Below are 7,267 nucleotides of genomic sequence, written 5' to 3'. Positions count from 1 at the left end.
CAGCGCCAGGAGACGGGACCGGCGAAGTGTTGGCCCCATCCATCGGCATGATGGGATGCCGAGGCCTCCCTGGGCTACAGGAGCGTGGAAGTAGCCCAGGGGAGTGTCCGCCGGAAGGCGGAACCATCTCCTGACGGCGGCACGGATGGTCACATCTGCCGCTTTCAACGCACCCACTCGGGTGCGGCTGAGGGCCAGCCCATGGTACAGGCCAGGCAGAAGTACGGTGGTGAGGGCGTGGAGGCGCTGTTGCGGCTTGAGCGGAGCTCGGGAGATGACGTCCAGCTGCTCCACCAGGTGGCGTCGTGGGTTGAAAACGCAGCGACCAGCGGTGGAGAATTGCAGTCCCAGGTACCGGAAGGTTTCACCCACACGTAGGGCGGGCACGGTGGCGTTGCCCGCTTTGAAGGTAACGTCGGCGTCGACTTTCACCTTCTTGTCGCGCCCAGACGCGACTAAGGCGAGGGTGAAACACTTCCGGGCGTTGATCTGCAGCCCCAGATGGGCGAGGGCTGCGACGGCTGCGTCGATGAGGGACTGCAATCCCCTCGCGGTCGATGCAAAAAGCAGGACGTTATCTGCGAAGGCCGCAGCGTTAACTCTGCGACCAAGGATCCGAGCTCCGATGTGGGAGGGAAGTTGACTCAAAACATAGTCCACCGCAAAATTGAAAAGGAGGGGGGAGAGGGGGTCACCCTGACGCACACCCCTAGCCGGCTGCAGGGGCACGCCCACGTCGGCGCCGCCCGCTATCACTGTCGTGCTACCCTCGTAACACCTTTCGACGTACTCAATAAAGCAATCCGGCAGGCCATGAGCCCTCAGCACGGGGCGGAGGGCAGCATGGTCCACCGAATCGAACGCTTTAGAGACGTCGATCGATGCCACAAAAACAGAGCGACAGGAGCGGACTGCGTCGGTGAGAGCAGTGTCCAAGATGAAGGTGTTTTCCAACATCCCATCCCGGGGGATGAATGCCCGCTGACGTTCGTCCACAGCACATGCACGCATCAGGCGTGACGCGAGAACCTTGTGAAAGGTCCGCGCCAACACCGAGCAGACCGTAATGGGGCGAAAGTCAGCGGGGGATGTTGGTGCAGCCGTTTTGGGGAGAAGTGACGTCCGGGCGCGAAGCAGACGCTCGGGGAGGGCGCGGGCCAGGAGGAAGAGGTTCAAGAGTTTCACCAGGACTTCATGCGGCAGGCGCCGCAGCTCCGCTGGAGTCAGGCCGTCCGGCCCGGCTGCCGATCCCCTGGGCGGCAAGGCAGCAGCGACCTCCTCACGTGTGACCGGCCCCCATAGGCACTCAGGAGCGACAGGCTCCGAGTGCGGGAGAAGGCGGTCACGGATGAAGCCGGCGGTGGAGATCGGCTTCTTCGTGAAGAGGTCCGCCCAGAAGTCCAGCAGACCGGGGATGTCGGGTGGCGGCTGCAGCAGGGTGCCGTCCAGCAAGCCGCGCACGCAACGTGCACGCGACCTACGGAAGGCGTCCTGTGTGCGCGCGTATTCCCAGCGGCGCCGCTTGCGCTTCTGCAGCGGCGGGGCGGCAGGCGGCCGCTTGGATGATTGGCGCGGCCGCTGTGTCCTGGTGATCGACCTCTCCCCCCTGGACCCGACCGACGCAAGGGCATCCGGGACCATGCCCAGGATGACATCGGGCGGCGTGCCCCGCCCCAGACCAATGACTCGATCCAGGGCAGAGAAACGCTGGGCGGAAGCAGGTAGCCCCGCCAGATGCTCCCAGATGGCGGCGTCAGTCGGCCCCTCCGGCGGCGGCCCGGTGGTGTCGGCCGCGAAGTCCTCGGCTGCGTCGACGGGCGGCGCAGCGGCCTCGCCCGCGTCAGGCAGCGAGCTCGCTGCTCCACGGCGGGACGCCGGCTCTTCACCCCGACCGATCTCAAGTGCCTCCATGAATTGGCGGACAAGCTGCTTGTGGGCAGCTTGCCGCCGTCGGCACTTGATTGCCTCAAGCGTTCGGTCGGGGAACATCCTGGTAAGTTCTTGATTTACAAAGAAGAACCGGGCGTCCCTCTCAAGGAACAGTTCGGCCTCTGCCTTGGCGAGCGACAGGACTTCTTCCTCCGTCCACCTCGCGCGATGCCTCTCCGTCACGATCTCAGCGTTGGCGGCCGCAGGGTGTTGGCGGCGGCGATGGACCCCGAGACCGTTCTTCGTGGTAAAAGTGCGGTCGCACTCACTGCAAGCAAAGGGAGCTACACAAACTATCGCATTTTCGTTGCGGCCGGTTGGCCGGATAGGTGCTGGGGTAGCTGGGGTGGCACCTTCAGCGGAAGGGCCACCATCTCTTGTTTCTTGTCGGCTGCCCCCAACTATAAAGGGATAATGCGAGGGGGGGCTGGTAACCCCCCCAAGCCCCTGGTGCGGTCTTCCACTCTGCGAAAATCAGCGGGCCCACGAGAAGGGGAGAAGACCGCAGGAGAGGAGAGGCTAAGAGGGCTAGGCCCATGTATTGCGCATCACTCTCCCTGTAACTATAACCCAAGGAAGGCACCTCGCAGCAGCAGCAGCACGACTACATCAAGACCGCACTTCGAAAAGCCAAGTCCGGATGCAGCCACACCGCCGCCACTTCGCCACCTTAAGAGAGTCATAGTTACTCCCGAGTCATAGTTACTCCCGAGTCATAGTTACTCCCGCCAACTGAACTGACACACACACACACACACACACACACACACACACACACACACACACACACACACACATTCTTAATTTTGTCACACATCAAACCCTTGGCTTATATTTTTATCAAGGTGGCTGTATAATGTTTGCCCTAGTTGTTAAAATTCACTTATATAAAAGAGCATTGAATCAAAAAAAGTGCTGCAAAATTCGATTTACAGCAAATAGTGGTAAATTGACTTACCGAGTCCGCCGTTCAGCAAAGTTGGTATGTAGTGTGGGAAACAATAAGCCAATCCTTGACACTGTCAGTGTAGAGTCTTGCTAGTTGTGAAACACGCAGTCAGAGGACCTTCACTTCTATCACTAAGTTTATATATTATTTAACTTTCACAAATATTGTTTATTTACATTCTAAAGCGATGACAAATACCACTTCCTTGCTTTCCGTTGCTGAGCGGCAACTGCTTTCTTCGACTTGTCCTTTGCAGACAGCCAACGCAGTCGGATAAATGTTCTCGTCCTAGCGTAAATCTTAATGATTTCTGGGTGAATAGTGGGGAATCGCTCGATAAGTATAGCGCACAGGTTCTTGATGACACCAGTTTCCCTGGACAAACTGTCGTGGCCATGGATCTGGGCAAAAATTAATTCAAATCTGCTAATTGTTTCGAGCCACGTTTCTGAAGGCACAAGTAAACCCCCACGAGAAAGCATGCCCAGCCATCCTCTCGATGTCTCCTCAGGCAGTGTCAGTAACTCTCCAGTGGGTGTGGCCAGTGATCTGTCATACTGTCTGCATCGATAAGCTACATATCCAGCAAGATATTTAACTCCTTCAGTGCTACGATCAGAAGCCAGTGACATTGGAGGCACATCGGATTCTCCTACTCCAACATCTAAATCTTCTATCTCCTTCTCTCCTTCAACCATTGCCAACGCCTCAGACATATCAGGCAGGATATTGCCAAAAACAGTTGCAGTCACGAATCTTCCTTCTTCATCTAGCTCAACAGACGATGCATTTGAAAGTGGAATATCATGAGCGTTTGCTCCCAACAACAACAGTCTTATCCGGCTCTTTACCTCGATTGGCGATGGATGATCATAAAAACGTCCAAGGCCTCTTATAAGAGAAAAAAAGTTCTCCAAGCAGTCTTGATTTAATCTTGCTGTAAGAATATATTCAATATTATAAACAGCTGAGTCACTGAATAGACCCAAAAGTGACCGAACAGTTTTCAAAAATCCTTTCTGGAAGGGTAGGAGATGCTTTGAGTTGCCAACACGCATCTTCTCACAACACTTCGAAAATTTACGTAGGCACTGTTCTTGGGCTTGAAAATTGACACCAAATCCACAGGCTAGTGATTTATTACTTTCTTTTGTCCTTGAATTAAGTACATCGAAAGTCTCATCCACCATCTGTATGAAATCACTGGCGTGTCCACCGAGCAAGGTGGCGCAGTGGTTAGCGCACTGGACTCGCATTCGGGAGGACGACGGTTCAATCCCGTCTCCGGCCATCCTGATTTAGGTTTTCCGTGATTTCCCTAAATCGTTTCAGGCGAATGCCGAGATGGTTCCTTTGAAAGGGCACGGCCGATTTCCTTCCCAATCCTTCCCTAACCCGAGCTTGCGCTCCGTCTCTAATGACCTCGTTGTCGACGGGACGTTAAACACTAACCACCACCACCACCACCACTGGCGTGTCCTTCAGGCATCAAATACCGAATCGCCTGTGCAGTTGTATTCATCTCACCACTGTCCAGAGCTAACAGTTTCTCGAACACAGTTTTTGCCACAGCCTTGTTTTCCAACATTATTCCTTGATCCAGCATGTGGTTCCTTAAGAGTTTGAGCAAATGGGGAACGTCAGCAAACACCCACACACGTCCCAGAGAATCACAAGAGTGTGGAAAAAAAGTATTTTCATGAGTAATGCCAAGCTCCCTCCAGACAGAACTATTCTTTGCACCCATGTCTGCTACTGCAGCCACAACATTGTAGGAAATGCTGGCCAGGGAAACAATTACTTCGTTCAAGAGTGCTGCTGTCATCTGAACGTCAAAATTGAAATAGATCGGTTGCTTCCACGTTGCAAACAAGCCTCGGACCATGACAACAAGGACATTTCTGTGAGGTCCAAGAATCCTATCATCTTGCTGATCGTAACAAATTCTACTGTCAATGTTCATTTCATCAAATGACAAAACACAAATACGATCCCTGTCAGTCAGTGTTGCAGCCTGCATTTTCATCATCACTAAAACATCCTTCAAAATTCCTGGTTGGCAACTGAAACTGCGATTAATCCAAGAACGCAAGGTGGACACTGCAGGTAGAGGATATCCGAGTTTTTCTCTAAGGAAATTGTAACTCTTCTGCGACAGAAGTTTGTTGCATGGTTCAAAACAGGAAGTCTTCCTCTCTGCCATTTTCAAACCTCAGCACGTTTCTGCTGAAATCTATGCAGCACTGTAGGATGGATAGTGCTCCGTTAGTGATGGGACCCAACACTGTATTATCAGTAGTCTTAGTCTTACGTATTTATTTAGAACCTTCCACCCAGAGCTTCAGGTCTGCCTGCCGTTTCGTCTCCACTGACGTTCCAACCTCCACAAGTATAGGCAATCATTCACTACGCCGTTCTGTTAATACAGACACTCCGTCACCTTTCAGAAGGGCCTCCAGGTGGTAGACACAACATACAGGGTTATTGCACATGATTGAAACGATTTCACAGCTCTACAAAAACTTTATTATTTGAGATAACGGGCAATGCTTTGCACACACATACAAAAACTCAAAAAGTTTTTTTAGGCATTCACAAATGTTCGATATGTGCCCCTTTAGTGATTCGGCAGACATCAAGCCAATAATCAAGTTCCTCCCACACTTGGCGCAGCATGTCCCCATCAATGAGTTCAAAAGCATCGTTGATGCAAGCTCGCAGTTCTGGCACGTTTCTTGGTAGCGGAGGTTTAAACACTGAATCTTTCACATAACCCCACAGAAAGAAATCACATGGTAAGTCGGGAGAGCGTGGAGGCCATGACATGAATTGCTGATCATGATCTCAACCACGACCGATCCATCGGTTTTTAAGAAATGCCGAACATCATGATGGAAGTGTGGTGGAGCACCATCCTGTTGAAAGATGAAGTCCGTGCTGTCGGTCTCCAGTTGTGGCATGAGCCAATTTCCAGCATGTCCAGATACATGTGTCCTGTAACGCTTTTTTCGCAGAAGAAAAAGGGGCCGTAAACTTTAAACCGTGAGATTGCACAAAACACGTTAACTTTTGGTGAATTGCGAATTTGCTGCACGAATGCGTGAGGATTCTCTACTGCCCAGATTCGCACATTGTGTCTGTTCACTTCACCATTAAGAAAAAATGTTGCTTCATCACTGAAAACAAGTTTCACACTGAACACATCCTCTTCCATGAGCTGTTGCAACGGCGCCGAAAATTCAAAGCGTTTGACTTTGTCATCGGGTGTCAGGGCTTGTAGCAATTGTAAACGGTAAGGCTTCTGCTTTAGCCTTTTCCGTAAGATTTTCCAAACCGTCGGCTGTGGTACGTTTAGCTCCCTGCTTGCTTTATTCGTCGACTTCCGCGGGCTACACGTGAAACTTGCCCGCACGCGTTCAACCGTTTCTTCGCTCACTGCAGGCCGACCCGTTGATTTCCCCTTACAGAGGCATCCAGAAGCTTTAAACTGCGCATACCATCGCCGAATGGAGTTAGCAGTTGGTGGATCTTTGTTGAACTTCGTCCTGAAGTGTCGTTGCACTGTTATGACTGACTGATGTGAGTGCATTCCAAGCACGACATACGCTTTCTCGGCTCCTGTCGCCATTTTGTCCCACTGCGCTCTCGAGCGCTCTGGCGGCAGAAACCTGAAGTGCGGCTTCAGCCGAACAAAACTTTATGAGTTTTTCTACGTATCTGTAGTGTGTCGTGACCATATGTCAATGATTGGAGCTACGGTGAATTTATGAAATCGCTTCAATCATTTGTAATAGCCCTGTACAGACGCAGGATGTCTTCCTCGGTCGAGCTGCAAACGGAGCTCGTTGGTTGTTGCCCGCTATACTGCACGACTCCCCTGTCCCCCTGTAACCGTGACGGAGGGCACGTGTTTCCTTAGCACGATTGTGACGGACTAACTCCCGAGTCCACCTTATATGTGTGGCGGGCACCACAGAAATCTCTCGTTACACAGAGAACTTCTCCGTACAGTTTGATGCAGTGTGCCACTTCCTCATTCGGCACCTCGCAGGAGAGGTGGGACTGCCAATGGGCAGCGGCACACGTGCTGCCAAGTCGGGCAGCCACCCAAGCACGACTCACGACCCGTCCTCGCAGCTTTTACCCTCTGGTGGGCGCACATTCTGATTTCATGTGAGTGGGCGCGCCGCGGCATTTGCGCCGCTGTCTCCTCTTCACATTGTTATCGTTTTTAGGCAAAAACTGAAATAAAACAGCATGTCATCGCATCAATTATTTCGGGTAAAAGCAAAAGAAAAAAATCAGCCAGAGCTATTGAAAAACGGTTACATAAACAAACTACTTCAGTCTGAAGAAATTTCCATGTGTGACCATAGCATCACTAGAGAA

General features: G+C 52.1%; 1 non-coding gene across 1 annotated transcript; it reads left to right on the top strand.

The window, feature by feature from the left end:
- Window positions 1-4,096: 4,096 nt before the first annotated feature.
- Trnaa-cgc lies at window positions 4,097-4,169 on the top strand. Its single transcript has one exon. It is a non-coding gene; the product is annotated as a tRNA-Ala (tRNA).
- Window positions 4,170-7,267: the final 3,098 nt, after the last annotated feature.

Source organism: Schistocerca piceifrons, chromosome 10 (genome assembly GCF_021461385.2).
Source record: "Schistocerca piceifrons isolate TAMUIC-IGC-003096 chromosome 10, iqSchPice1.1, whole genome shotgun sequence".
NCBI classification, from domain to species: Eukaryota; Metazoa; Arthropoda; class Insecta; order Orthoptera; family Acrididae; genus Schistocerca; species Schistocerca piceifrons.
The sequence above is the reverse complement of the archived record's forward strand: the minus strand, read 5'-3'. Positions and strand labels throughout refer to the sequence as shown.